Source organism: Alexandromys fortis, unplaced genomic scaffold, assembly GCF_014885135.2.
Source record: "Alexandromys fortis isolate MF-2015 unplaced genomic scaffold, M_Fortis_MF-2015_v1.1 scaffold_0, whole genome shotgun sequence".
NCBI classification, from domain to species: Eukaryota; Metazoa; Chordata; class Mammalia; order Rodentia; family Cricetidae; genus Alexandromys; species Alexandromys fortis.
This window is the reverse complement of record NW_026067949.1, coordinates 14,028,165-14,043,563: the sequence shown is the minus strand read 5'-3', so window position 1 is coordinate 14,043,563 and position 15,399 is coordinate 14,028,165.

Below are 15,399 nucleotides of genomic sequence, written 5' to 3'. Positions count from 1 at the left end.
ACAGTGTAATGTTGTTTTATTAAGGATTTAAAAGTAGCCTTGGCTTTGTTTTCAAGACAGCTACAAATAGAATGGCCTCTTGATTCTATTGAATCCACATCTTAAGCTCAAAAAGACTAATGGAAATAACTATTGTCTTTGGAGAAGACATCAATAGAATGATCACTGAACACCTGTGTCACTAGGTTGCTCAGGCAACCTTCAAGACAATGGTCATAAGCAAGGCCTCCCCATTCTTTGGCTCAAGGGGCATTATACCTAAATAAAATTAATTCCTTACTATTGCTACACAAGTGACATCAAATTTAGATGCTTACCATGTTTATCGGGAGGCACAGTTTTTAAGGGCTGGGAATCTGGAAGTGGTGGCTGAGTGGGTATACACCCTCACGTGGCAGCTGCCAAACTGTGGCAGGGGCTTCTCTAATCTGAAGGTGGACAGGAAAAGGAGAACCCATTTCTAAACTTACTTGTCAGACCATTGGTAGGAGGCTACATTCGCTCACCCCATGTGTCTTCAGGAAGATGCTAACAGGATAGCAGCTAGCATATTCAAGAGGAAATCATATGTGTAAGAGAGAGGGAGGAGAGAGAGAAGGTGAGAGAGGAGGGGAGGAGAGAGTTGTCTTTTATAATGTAATCTTAGAAGTTTCTCACCAGCGTGTGCCATACTTTCATACTGTGTTCACCCAAAGCAACCTTGAGACAAGAAGCATCACAGACATACTACCAAGGGCCATCATCAAGTCTCCATGCTGAAGTCTCCAATTGCTCAGTGCTGCTCTCCTTTGTGCCAGCGGTGCCCTCTTTAAACAATGAACACTGTCTTCCCTTCCTTGGTTTCTCAGTGGCCCCTTCAATATCTGGTCCATCTCAACATCTCAAACCAGGTGGACCTTCCAATCCTCTCCTTTAAAAAAAATCTGTTGACTTCTGACTAGTTCTTCCTTTTATTGTATATCTTCACTTTTGTCTGTCCATATATCCACATTCTTACTGCCTTTATGTGAATATAGTAATCACTGTAAAGACAGGCGCCTTGCCTTTTTATGGTTCATATTTGTTTGTCTAACCAAAAAAAAAAACCACAGTCAACAGTTCATCCTCCTTATCCCTTGTATTCTAACAGGTTTGATTCACATCTCCACAACAGAATATTGGCTGTTTCCCAAGTCAGGCATCAAGACAAGCTTTGCAATATCTATCGCTACCACATTTACCCATCCAACAGCTCAGACATGAAAACCAATCATTTTTAATGCACCCATAAGATTTCCTTCCCACAATAACATCAGACTCTCTTTGCAATGTCTCTACAGTGATAACCCATAATCGTCTAGTTTATCTAGTTTTTCTTGTTCTTTTGTATGGTTTCTGTCTCGTTTCTTCACACTCAGTCTCTACTGCTCAAACCAAAACCTCCTGTGAGACACATAGCACATTATTGCTGTGTGGACTCTCACAATCAGCATCAGTCAAGGGTGCTGAATTTCTTTAACCTTGTTGGCTCCCTATCCTGCAGGTTTGTGCAAGGCTGACTCCTAAACAACACCTCTCTAGATTCTCAGGACCCTCTGATGAGCCAGCACTCATGTGTTAGTACATCCCAACTTTCTAACCCACCATCACGTTCACAGAAATCAAAAGGGTTTCTCTGTTGAGTCCCTATGTGTTTCTAGGACCACAAAGACAAATGAAGTTAGCAATTTAAAATGTTTTAATCTAAAGGCCAAATTATTGATAAATTTATGACTTTAACTCATTACTAGAAGACATTTCCAAGGATGCTTGAAAGAACTATTTGAAATAATTTCATCATGTCTTTTGCTATTCTTATTAACAAACAAGAACTCTAGGGACCATCATCCAAGCTATACTCAGAGTGTATTAAATGTCTGTTGAGTAAAAGCGAAATAATATTCTCTACAAACTACAGTCTATGTTTTCACCTAAGCTTCCTCCCATATATGTCAGGAATCCTACAAATCAAAAAAAGACCATATTGACTTTACTACTAAGCAAATTAACCAAATGTCTCCTTGATAGTTTTTAATGTATTAATTGTATTTTAATGTAAATCTCTTCAACTTCTCTCTCTCCCTCTGTATGCAAGTATATATGTATGTCACACACACATACACACCTACATATATATACACAGACAGAGAGAAAAACAAATAATATACACATGTTTATACATACACATGTATATGCACATATACATATATACATACACACACAGATATACTCCTTCTAAAACCTTTTTCCAGATAAAAGCTCTTATGGCCATTCAAACACAGTATTTTTTTTTCACCACAAAACAATAACAGTCAAGAGAGAGAGAGAGAGAGAGAGAGAGAGAGAGAGCAATTTTCCTCTGTCTTTAGGTATCTCGGGAACTCCTCCAGTTGTCAAGAGTGATGGGAAGTTAGGCTTCCTCAGTCTATGGCCCAGTTTCTCTATATTCTCTTAAAACAAATTGTGTCAGAAAATAGTTCATCCTAATCTTCTTTCTTATATTAAATCCTCACTGATAGTTTTCTATAGAGCAGCCCAGAAACACAGCTCAGAGTCCCTGGTTAAAGAAGCCCTCTCATGCACTCCTATCAGAGGTTTTAAACTAAGAGGATTTCTTCAAAACGCATCCTGAGAGTCTTAACTATGCAACATATCAAGGGGGAGAAAAGGTGCCAGAATTATCTCCTCTCCAGTATGCGTTCCTTCTGCTTCCTACCGCACCCTGTAGCTGTGGTACCATCTGTTAATTCACTATTAATTATTTAACTTTTCCTTTGGGGTTGTTAATTGTTGCTAATCTGCCTTCAAAACAGGTTAAAGTTATGCAAGAAAATGAACAACTCAAGGCAGACAATACATCTCACAAACCTGGTTCATTATCATAGCTCTTCCATGTATTTTAATAAAACAATGACTTCAGAACTTGGCTATAAAAGGCTAAGTAATGTTGGGGAATAAATGAACTCTTCTGGCAGCTCTCTATGAGAAATGCTTCTCCCTCAACTTCCTTTGTGATATAGATAGATCTATGAACAGAAATAGACTAAGTACCCAGTTTCTAAGCAATATGTCCTTACATTAGAGTAAAAATTTAAGCAGGTCAGTGTTTTGCTGACTTTTCCTTAGTGAAATGCCAACTGCTTTACCCTGGAAAGGGGTAACAAGGATCAAAGTGTTAACAATAAGAGGAATGATCAAATAAATGGTGACAAGAGTTAGCCAACTTCTTTAAAAATCTGAATTTGTTGTATCTGTTCCTATCTTCCCTCCTGACTCTGCTATAAGGCTGAACTAATATATAGCATGTGTTTGGGCATACTCCAAAGGGCTTTCCCCAAACTCAGTTCTAGATCTTTCTCTCTCACTCTGTAGGTATGTCTCCACCTTTGTGTATAGTGTTCACTGTGTCTATTCCTTAACTTTCCACCCATAAATCCCCCTAGACAGACATCTACTAGAAGGTTCTGCCAGGAATTCATGACAACTTACCAAAAGTCAACATTGTCATATTATTTTCTAATTGATTAGTCTTCTAACTTCTCAGCTATGGGCACAGATTTTCTAAACTGGCATTTTAAAAATAATTTTTCTATTATTCTTTCCCAATGTCTATGTATTGTTTTCAAATACTGCAGGCTTTCATAAATATGGCTCTTCTTAATTAATTTCTGTTTCTGTTTTTTTGTTTTTAAGTCAGCAGCACAATTAGATATTATTACATTAAACCCAATTGCTATGTTCTGTTCCAACCAATAATCTCCAAAGTGCGCTTATCCATAAGACTTGCCGAATGCCGGGCGGTGGTGGCGCACGCCTTTAATCCCAGCACTCGGGAGGCAGAGGCAGGCGGATCTCTGTGAGTTCGAGGCCAGCCTGGTCTACAAGAGCTAGTGCCAGGACAGGCTCCAAAGCTACAGAGAAACCCTGTCTCGAAAAACAAAAAACAAAAAACAAAAACAAAAACAAAAAAAAAAAAAAAAAAAGACTTGCCAAATGCATGGAAACCATGCACACATCACCCTCTGGGAGATAAGACTGCTTCCTGCTTTTCCCAGATTCCTGACTTCCCTTGCCCAATCTTATCAAAGTACCACACTGGGTCCCTTTCTAAAAGACACAGTAAAAGCATTTTTCAACCCCTGCAGTTGCATTGAGGCCAGTTGACCAAATCTAGCCGGAGGAATGGGAATAGGACTTTCATAAGCATCCTCCCTGCCTGGCCCTGACAAGCATCTCACATGATACTCCACTTTTCTTGTGGTCATACTACAAGCCGCCTGCTGTAAAGTACAGTTAAAAGTATAGGAAAGCCACATGCATGTATTAGACTATTGCGAGAGTAAAAAATAAACACACATAGAGAAAGAGATTGAGTGTATTCTAGTTCTGAGCTCAAGAATTGCCTATCCCAACAAGGAGAATTAGGTACTGTCATCTCACTTTACATCCCAATATTCAAGACCTTTGGTAAGATAGACAGACTTTGAAAACACCAAACGAGTAATTATATCTATATTCTTGCTATACAACAGGTAAATATGGAGAAAGGGCAGGCATTCAAAATTAACCTGTAACAGAGAATTACAGGGATAGATAATGGAGTAAGATGCCACAATGTGAGATAAGAGACAATGACTCCACTGCATCCTCTGTACTAAGGCTAAACTGGTCTCCATCATTTCATCCATGAATCTTTGGTTTATTTCCATAACAGTAGGGCAGGCTGTTGATGTCTTATAATGTTGACCATGTCTGCTGTACAAAGACTAGTAAAGCATCCACAGAAGTTTCTCCATGTTATAATTGGATAATATGCCTGAATTCTAGCTCTTCACAGTCAGCCCTCTTCCAGTTTCAGGTTGGTTTGGACTTTCTTCTGGCTTTGGATTTCAACTTTCTCTGACCTTCAGTTCTTCTTGAGCGCCAGGCTCAAGTAATATGTCTCTGTTTAGCTCCAGGATTTACAAACGGTACGGGAACTCCAGCCAGGACTCAACAGTTTTCTCTTGTAAGTACCAGAGAGCCTCAATTCCCTAGCACAGCTATGCTTTTGTAAACAGTCTGATCATTAAATCATCTTCAAAACACAGAGACTGGGTTGTCTGCCAAATGCATGGCCAACAGAAGAAAAAAAAACAATTGAAACTTTATGATCTTTGTAGGTCTGGCCGGCATAAATTTGGAGACATATTTTCATCAGATGATGCTATTCAAGAAGCAATAATACAAGTCAAAAATGATTTAAAAAGTAGCTCAGACACATTTGCAATCTACTCTAATACCAGACACAAATCTGAGAGGAAGCCAGGAGTCACACATGGTGGCTACAGACACAGACTATGTGACATGAGCTCTTCCCTGCCCTCGGAAATTCATCTGCCAATGAGAGTCTACATGTTTCAAAAGGAAGATTTGTAGCATAAAATTAAGAACTAATATATTCTTGCTACGATAACTGAAATTGCCTGTTCAAAAGGCTAAATACTCACAGAATATGCAAAGAAAAAGATGTTTACTAAACCTGAGTTCTTCAGGTTCTTAAACCAAACACAACTACAACCATGGCTGGCAAGGGCTATTTCTTCAACCAGAGGTCGCTTAATATTCCTGTATTTTATTTCCCAGAGTTTCTCAAAGCCCTTCTCCCTTCAGACTCTTCTTTGCAATTGACACAACAGATTGGCCTGAGCAGGGTATCGTCCCTGAAACCAAACCAAGTCTGAATTTCTCAGAACGCATTGCTCGCCACACAGGGCTCAGTGGTATAGGAGGGTCTTTTGTCTATGTGTTACTTTCATTGGTTAAATAAAGAGATTGCCTTGGCCTTTTGATAGGGCAAAATTTAGATAGGCAGAGTAGACAAAACAGAATGCTGGGAGAGAAAGAAGGCAGAGACAGAGAGAGCCGCCATGGAGCCCACCACCAGGTCAGACATACTGAATCTTTCCCAGTAAGCCAGGACCTCATGGTAAACACAGATTATTAGAAATTGGTTAAATCAAGATGTGAGAGTTAGCCAAGAAAAGGCTAGATATAATGGGCCAGGCAGTGTTTAAATGAGTACAATTTCTTTGTGGTTATTTCGGGGTTAAGCTAGCCAGGCGGTGGGATACGGCCCACTGCTCCTCCATACTACAGGCTCAGGACTCTACTTGCAAACACATTGTGCATCTGCCAAGCAGATGCAATGGAGCCATTCCCAGTGACGGTTTGCAAGACACAGAGTTAAACTGTCTTATTCATGCAGTTAAAACCAAGTAATGAGTCAGTGGTAAGTACCCCATGAGGTGGCTTTTATATAGACTTGCTCATTGTTCATAAAGCATTTATCTTAAAAGAATGTGTTCATCTGTTCCACTCACTAACATTTATCTCTATTCAAGCTACAATTAAGTCTTATTGAAATCTTTATTTTTATGGTTATCATGGAACTTAATCATGTTTATGGATGAAGCCAGTTTAGACACTCCAAGTAGGCATATCTTACAGAATAGAATACATCACTCTAGATGGACAACAAAATACCTCTACAAACACCCTCCACAATCTGGCTCCAAAGCCATGTGAAGTCAGTATACCAGTAACAAATAAAAGGAAGTGGAGAGGCAAACACCCAAATAGTCTTGCCTTAAGAAACAGTGAATAGAATGTTGACATGTATCATATATATTATATATGTCAAAGGTATATTTGTACATATATACCTTTGGGGAAGGAATAGGCAAAGAAAAGTTAGGCAATATGTATAACAGTAGTAGCTCCCCATTCAAGGCTACTACTTAAATAAATGACATCCAAAGTTGAAGATTACCCCATTGTCAACTCTCTGTTATGAGAACAGATGTTCACTGAACTAGCTCAAGAAAACAAAAACAAAACCAGGTACTTTTGTGGGGATCCAAAGAAAAACAAATTGAACATAGTTGGGCTTCTCTGAATATAATGTTTAGATATGAAAACCTATCTTTTAGTACTTAATGGTTGCCTTTCTATCTTGCTTTAATTTTCTGCTTTCACTGTTTCTTTTCCTAAATTTCTGTGTTTATTTCTGTCCCACCCAACCATGATAAAAAACAACTAACCACTTGTTATAGTCAAAACTCCTACTATGTGTCTTAGCCTAAATTCCCAAGAGATCAGATTTTGTATGACTGAAATAATAGATACCTGAGAGTCAGGGTATGATGCATATAAGTTTTCCTTGCAGAGAGTACATTCTACTCCCTGACCACAGTCAAATTCTGGAACCCAGGCAAGAAGCAGCAGTCTCACCGTGATTGTTGGGCATAATACTGTTGTCAGTGCTGTGGTTCTAGAATAAGCAGAACAAAAGGGGTAACTGACATTCTTCCAATCCCTCCACATTTTCCAACCACCAAAGGACAATGGACAAGAAATACGAATGCATAGCCTTCTTTTTTATCCCCTCTTATCCACTCCAATAGTCCAGTATGTACTGTACAGCTATCTACTTTCTCCATAAACCAAAGCCATTGGTAAAGTCCTGGCAAGATGGTAATAAACTGGGAAATCTTACTTGCATAAGAACGGAAACAAAACAACAACAACAATAACAACAACAACAACAACCGTACCATGAGACAAAGCATCTGGACTCACTCAATGTCAGAAAGACTTCCAGAAGTAATTTATTGAGGTGGGAAATGAAAAAGTCTAAAATATCAAGAAAAATAAAGTAGGGCTTTGTACGGTGTATCTATAGCTGGTAAGTTTGATTGTTTTAAGTGGTTTTCTAAATACCTCAAAATAAGTTCTTATTTAATTTCTTCGGATGCTGAATTATCTTGGCATAGACATCACTGAGTATAGACACACAGTCCATAAGGGGCCTAGTATGTCTGGTGGCAGTTTACATTCTAATTTTATACTAAACTGAGTGAGCTCATATTTCTTCCTTCAGACATTGTGCAAAACCTTAGTTAGCATGCTCCCTGAACTTAGACCACTTTTGTTTTTTACCATTGTTCCAGCCTTCACAGTAATGCAGTTTTACGTATACTTTTCTTATTTCACAGAAACAAAACAAGAGCTCTAGTGTTCTTTTTTTTATTATTTTTATTTATTTATTAAAGATTTCTGATTCTTCCCCGCCACTGCCTCCCATTTCCCTTCCCCTTCCCCAATCAAGTCCCCCTCCCTCATTAGCCCAAAGAGCAATCAAGTTTCCCTGCCCTGTGGGAAGTCCAAGGATCACCCACCTCCATCCAGGTCTAGTAAGGTGAGCATCCAAACTACCTAGGCTCCCACAAAGCCAGTTCGTGCAGTAGGAACAAAAACCCATTGCCATTGTTCTTGAGTTCTCAGTAGTCCTCATTGTCCACTATGTTCAGCGAGCCCGGTTTTATCCCAGGCTTTTTCAGCTCCAGGCCAGCTGGCCTTGGTGAGTTCCCAATAGAACATCCCCATTGTCTCAGTGTGTGGGTGCACCCCTCACGGTCCTGAGTTCCTTGCTCGTGCTCTTTCTCCTTCTGCTCCTGATTTGGACCTTGAGATTTCTGTCTGGTGCTCCAAAGTGGGTCTCTGTCTCTGTCTCCTTTCATTGCCTGATGAAGGTTAATATTCCGGAGGATGCCTATATGTTTTTCTTTGGCTTCTCCTTATTTAGCTTCTCTAGGATCACTAATTATAGGCTCAATGTCCTTTATTTATGGCTAGAAACCAAATATGAGTGAGTACATCCCATGTTCCTCTTTTTGGGTTTGGCTTACCTCACTCAGGATAGTGTTTTCTATTTCCATTCATTTGTATGCAAACTTCAAGAAGTCCTTGTTTTTTACTGCTGAGTAGTACTCTAATATGTATATATTCCATACTTTATTCATCCATTCTTCCATTGAAGGGCATCTAGGTTGTTTCCAGATTCTGGCTATTACAAACAATGCAGCTATGAACATAGTAGAGCATATATTTTTGTTGCATGATAAGGCCTTTCTTGGGTATATTCCCAAAAGTGGTATTGCTGGGTCCATGGGTAGGTTGATCCCGAATTTTCTGAGAAACCGCCACACTGCTTTCCAGAGTGGTTGCACAAGTTTGCATTTCCACCATCAATGGATGAGTGTACCCCTTTCTCCACAACCTTCAACTATCACGTCCCAAAGTCTAACTTGGCATGTGTATTCCAGAGGTCATCCTTTGTTTTTGTTTTGGTTTTGAGAGAGGTTCATTCCATCCAGGAACCTGAGGAAACTATTTCTCCACTTGTCCACTTGTCCCTGCATCCCCAATACTGGAATAACAAATGGGTACAATGGCACTCAGGTTTATTAGGAGGGATCTGGATGTCAGACTTAGGTCTTCATGATTATACAGCAAGCACTTTATAGAATACTGACAGAGCTATAATCCAGCCTCTGACTCACTTTTAGTTTAGATGGAGTTCTACTGTTGTTGGCAAGTAAACATAAGTGAATAAATAATAAAAACAAGTTAATTAAAAAACCTTCTGTCTCTTTTAATTCCCAGCCCTCTAGCTGACTGGCCCATTGTCCCTATTCTGATCTTCCCCATTTACTGTCCCTGAAATTGAATGGTATCAAGTTCACTGTCATTTAAGCATCCCTTCATTCAATAGCTGGAGAAATTGTCATTGGTATGCAAACTGGTCTCAGGCAAGGAACATTACTCTTTAATCTCCTAATTTTAATTGGTATGCCATCATGCAGACTGGGCCTGCTAATGGCTTAGTTTGTAGATTAAGACCAACAGACCTGAACTATGTGTGCCATTAGTTACAAATAAAAGAACAAAAAACACTGAACAATGATAAAAGGAGCCATTCCAGGCAGAGGAAAGATGACTCCTTCTCATGTTCTCCAAGGTTCATGACCCTAATTCCTTGTCCATTTGTACCATGATTCGGATTAATGCTTTCTGCTTGGTCAGATCATTTCAGAACAGTTGGTAAATTAAAATGATTTTCTGAGCATACACCAGTGTTGCTGCTGGACCAGGGAATGTTCCTAAATGATTTGATCACAAATGACATTGCTTTCAGTGATAGAGCTGTTTCTTTCACTAGGGAGCTAATATTTTAAATAAAATAAAAGAATCTGTATATATTTCCTCAGCAGAATATATCTACATGGCTTTCAATGTCTTTTCATTGTCCAGTAAGTTAGAAATATAAATTATAATAACTTCCAAAGGGATCACACACGTGTCTGATGCCTGTGGAGAAATGTAAATTTAAAGTGAGAAAGAAATCTATGTTTATAAGCAGAGATGGTAGATGGATGATGAGAGATGATAGATAGACAGATGGATAGATGATAGATAGATAGATAGATAGATAGATAGATAGATAGATAGATAGATAGATAGATAGATAGATGATAGATAGATAGATGATAGATAGATAGATAGATAGATAGATAGATAGATAGATAGACAGATGATAGGGAACTATCGGGGTAGTCTAATTAAGACAAGTCTCTTCATTTCTCAGAAAAAGCAAAAAGAACCATATCAATGGAGAAAAGAGAACACACAAAGAAAGGAAGACTCCATTGCCCTTAAAAGAGAATGAATGAAATATAAGGAAATACATTGGTGGCTGTTGTAAGTTCCATGGTCCATCAAAAGAAATACCAAAGAATACATAAATGCCTGTAAATGTTGCCTTATATAGAAGTATAGTTTTTGCAGATGATTACAATATGATATGGAAATTTTGGTGGGCTGTGATCTGATATGACAGGTGTCCTTATAATAAGAAGAAATTTGGACTCAGAGATAGATATGAACATTGACAAGGTTATGTGAAGATACATAGAAAGGACATGCCATATGACCATAGTGACATGCCTATGAGCTAAGGAACTAGAGAATTACTGCTGAGCTTTAGAAGCAGGCGTTCATTGCTGGCATCTGGTTTTGGTCTCCTAGCCTCTAGAACTATGGGACAATTTATTTTTTGGTATTCATCTGTCTCGTTATGCTTTGTTAACTAAGGTGGTACCTGCCTGATGCTGAACATACCATGGCCACCATTTCATCCCACACTGTCTCTCCTGCTAAGGAGTATAGTTTTACAGAAGCTTGGAACAAAATCACAAAGAGTAACTAACAGCTACTGAAATCCTTCATAAACTATCTTTTTCAATCTTTCAAACAACCCCAAAGGCACATGTTATCATCCTTTCTTGCCCAAAGGGGAAACTGGAGCTCTGGCACACTGAATATCTTTTCCCCAGAAACATAGCTGGAAATTAATAGTCCTGGGATTTGAGCCAACACCGAAGCACGCTACTATAGGAAGCAGGCTACTACATCACACTGCCTTTAATAATTTTTCAGAGTAAAACGAGGAGGGAAAAGCCTGAGAAGATTAATGAAGTTTCCGCCAAATGACTGCATCATTTGAAAGCTGAAATCACTGCAAACATGAATGGAGAGTTCTGTGGACGGAACAGAACAGGTATGGAAATCTGGTGACAGGGGAGGATGAGATTAGCCACTAGAGATTCTTCCTTCTGCACTGGAGACATAAATGTACAAGGAGGACAGATTGCTTCTATGCTACAAAAATTGTTTGGTTCCTACATCAACTGCAGAGATCCACCTCAATAATGGGGAAAAAAATAAAATAAAAAGGTCACTCCTCCAGGGATCAGCCTTTAATCAGATAGCTGAGCCCTCTGGGGAACTGACATTGTAGACAGCAAAGCAGGATCAGACACTACCCCTATCTGCACAAAGTGATAGAAGATGTCAGGCTGCTGACAAGAGAGAGGGGGAGGTTAGGGGCCAAGAAGCACATCATTCCCCTCTGTCAAATTAGAAAAGCCTCTAGCTCTACAGGGGTGACATTCTCCATGTCACAGTAGGGCCTCCAAAGGCCGGCACCACTGGGAAGATATGGTAATGTGGGAAGTCCCTCTGTATGCTGTGAATGTGTTATATTACCATTGGTTAATAAAGAAGCTACTTTGGAATATGGCAGGATGGAATACAGTTAGGTGGGAATCCAAACAGATACAGGGAGAAAAAGGGTGGAGTCAGGGAGATGCCAGCAGCTACCAGAGAAGCAATATGAGGTAATGTCACGGTCATATGGCAATGCATAGATTAATAGAAATGGGTTAATTTAAGATGTAAAAGCTAGTTAGTAATAAGCCTGAGCCATCAGCCAAACAATCTATAATTAATATTAAAACTCAGAGTGAATTCGTGAACTGGTAGATGGTAGAGAAACTTCCAGTTACAATAGGGGCTTCTAAATAGGCCACTCTCCTTTCTATAACCATAATATTGATCACCAGTGTTGACACTGGAGCCTATGAAGATCATTTATATTTTGTTTTGTTTTATTTTGGTCAATGATGATAGTATCAAACCCCTGTGCTTCTGAGATATTCTCCAAACAAGATGAGTGTAAGAAAAGCAACATTTTATATACATAACACAATAGTAACCTTGTGTTTGTGTGTGTGCATGTGTGTGTATGTGTATGCATGAGATACACATGTAGGTGTTTATGGGGGTGTACACACAAATGTGGAGTTTAGAAGTCAACTTTAGATATTTCTTCAGGAGTCATCTGCCTTGTTTTTGTGTGACAGGGTCATTCACTGATCCAGAGATCACCAAGTAAGCTAGATTGTCTGGTGAGGAAACCCGGGGCATCTCTCTCTACTCTCCAGCACTGGTGTTATAATCATATGCTACTATGCTTATATTTCTGCGGGTATTAGGGATCAAATTCAACTTCTTGTACTTATACAGCTTATACAAAGTAATCTGCCAACTGAACCATCTCCCTAATTCCCCTAATAGTGACTGCTACATACGTGACAGAACCAGACATGGGTGCTTTCCCGGTGTTATATATTTGGAAATATAAAGACTTAGCAAGCAAAATCCAGTAAAAATAGCTATTATTGTCCCCAGTGAGGATACTCGGGCTTGAACTGGAAATTGGACTTTTTTAAGTCTAACAGCTACAAAATGTCAAAGCCAGGAGACATTATTAGGCTTACTGTATCTCAAAAGCATACATTTCTTTCCCTACAAATTGCTGGTCACTTGGTGGGGAAAGCCAATAAAGGTATGGGGTAAAATCACTCCCACAGAAATCTTCCTAGCCCAGTTTACAGACTTGATGACACTGAACCTGTAGGAACAAGTCAAAGCTAAGCAGATGAGGAGGGGGCACCAATAATGGAAGGCCTAAGCAGAAATATCCTCAGTAGGACATGGATTTTACAAACTCCACAGAACCAGTGACTCCGAAGACAGTAATGCGAAAAATAATGGCTCTCCAAAAGCAGAGGCATGCATGTAACTAATTGATTTAAGAGAAAAGCAAGTATTTATCATTTGAGAAAACCCAAATATTTATCATCCACACTTAAACCTCGGTGTCTTTGGAAAATACAAGCCTGGTTAGCACATCACAGCCTCCTGAAGAAGAGTCAGTATTGTAAGCATGTGGTTCTCATCCCTTTCTCACAATTAGCCAAAGAGATGTTTCATGTCCGGGTAGTGACAATTGCTCTCAAAAAGTCATGGGGAGGGGCTGGAGAGATGGCTCAGTGGTTAAGAGCATTGTCTGCTCTTCCAGAGGTCCTGAGTTCAATTCCCAGCAACCACATGGTGGCTCACAACCATCTGTAATGAGGTCTGGTGCCCTTTTCTGGCCAGCAGACATACACACAGACGGAATATTGTATACATAATTAATTAATTAATTAATTAATTAAAAAAAGTCATGGGGAGATGGTGAGGTACACCACTAGCAGACAAATGAACTCATTAGAGGCAAATGCTGAACCCTAGGTACCCATAAGGGACTGAGTTTGAGAATAGAAGCTAATATTTAACTAGATTATGAACACAGTTCTAGGCATAAAGAATATGCTTAGCAAACTTTTATTGCAAAGATTCAATTGTGAATAGAGTGTGAATGAATCTAAAGAACACTTGTCAAGTCATCACTGAAATAAAGCAAGAACTAGGGAAGGAGATGAACTATCAACAGGACAGGGATTGTTGGTAAGAAATTCTGAACTTTTACATTAAATACACTCTGAGCATTGAGGATAGAGGAAAATTCTCTCTGCCCTCAGAAACCAATGCAGAAATAAAAAACTGGTCAAAATACACATAGGAGACTGAGCATTCAGCCCTAATGGGACATCTTTAAAACTGCTCCACCCCACTGAGGCTCTGGGAACACCAAGGAAGAGGGGCAAAAAGTACCAGAGGATGGGGAGAATGCAGAGAAATGCTGCCCACTGGGCATAGCATGGCTTTTGCACTCATGAGCTCATGGTATCTGGGTTACCCATAGCAGATCAAGCAACCCAAATTTTGAGAAAAGAGAAGAGAGGTGCTCTCCATGCCCTGCCTCTTAATGAGGAGCTGTTCACAGTTGATGGCTACTGGGGAGGAGACACATTCTCTCCTGAGAGAATCCCACTGATGATTCCCATGCTCCACACCTATACACACACATGCATGCAAACACATACACATGTGCAGATAGATAGACAGATGAGTGTGTATGTATGTGGCTCCACACCAATCCCACTGATGAGTTCCCATGCTCCAGTGGGTGGCTCCACACCAATGCACACACACAAACACAACAATATATATCATATATATATATATACATATATATCACCTTGTCAGTATTCAAATCGATATTCTAAAAGTCAAATCTTGGAATTTTGATAAGGATTGAATTGACTATGTAAATCAAGACCAAGTTGAGAAAATTGATATATTGATATTAAGTCTTCCTTTCCACAAATATAAGTTCTCTCTCTCTTCATTGATTTAACATTCCCTTGGCTCTAACATAATTTAGTAGTTGCCAACATAAAGATAATGTACTTCTTTTGTTAGATGCATATATGGTGTTTCACTTTGGAGAAAGTAAAAACTAATAGTACTATATATTTTTAAAGTTACACCATATTGCTGAGATAGAGGGCAATGGGTTGACTTTTTGTGTATTTACTTTATAAAGAATAACTTATAGATTAACTATACCAAGGACAAATAGAAGAAAATAAACAATTCTATTTTCTGAAAGGCATGAATGGATGCCTCGTGGACATGTGTACACTGCTATTAAGCATGTGACTAGATACTTCACTTTATATATTATCAGGGAAATGCAAAATTCTGATGGGACCACTCTACATACATTTTAAAATAACCAAGTTCAAAATATGGACAGTATCAATTCTTACTGCATAAAAAGTCACTTCATCTTTCCAAATCATATATATTATTACTTGTTTCTAACTCTTACTGTATCAGCAGGACTTTCAATATATTGTTGAAACACAATGCTAAGAAAAGACATTATTCTCATTAGGAAAACTGGGTTTTCTTACCACTAAGTAA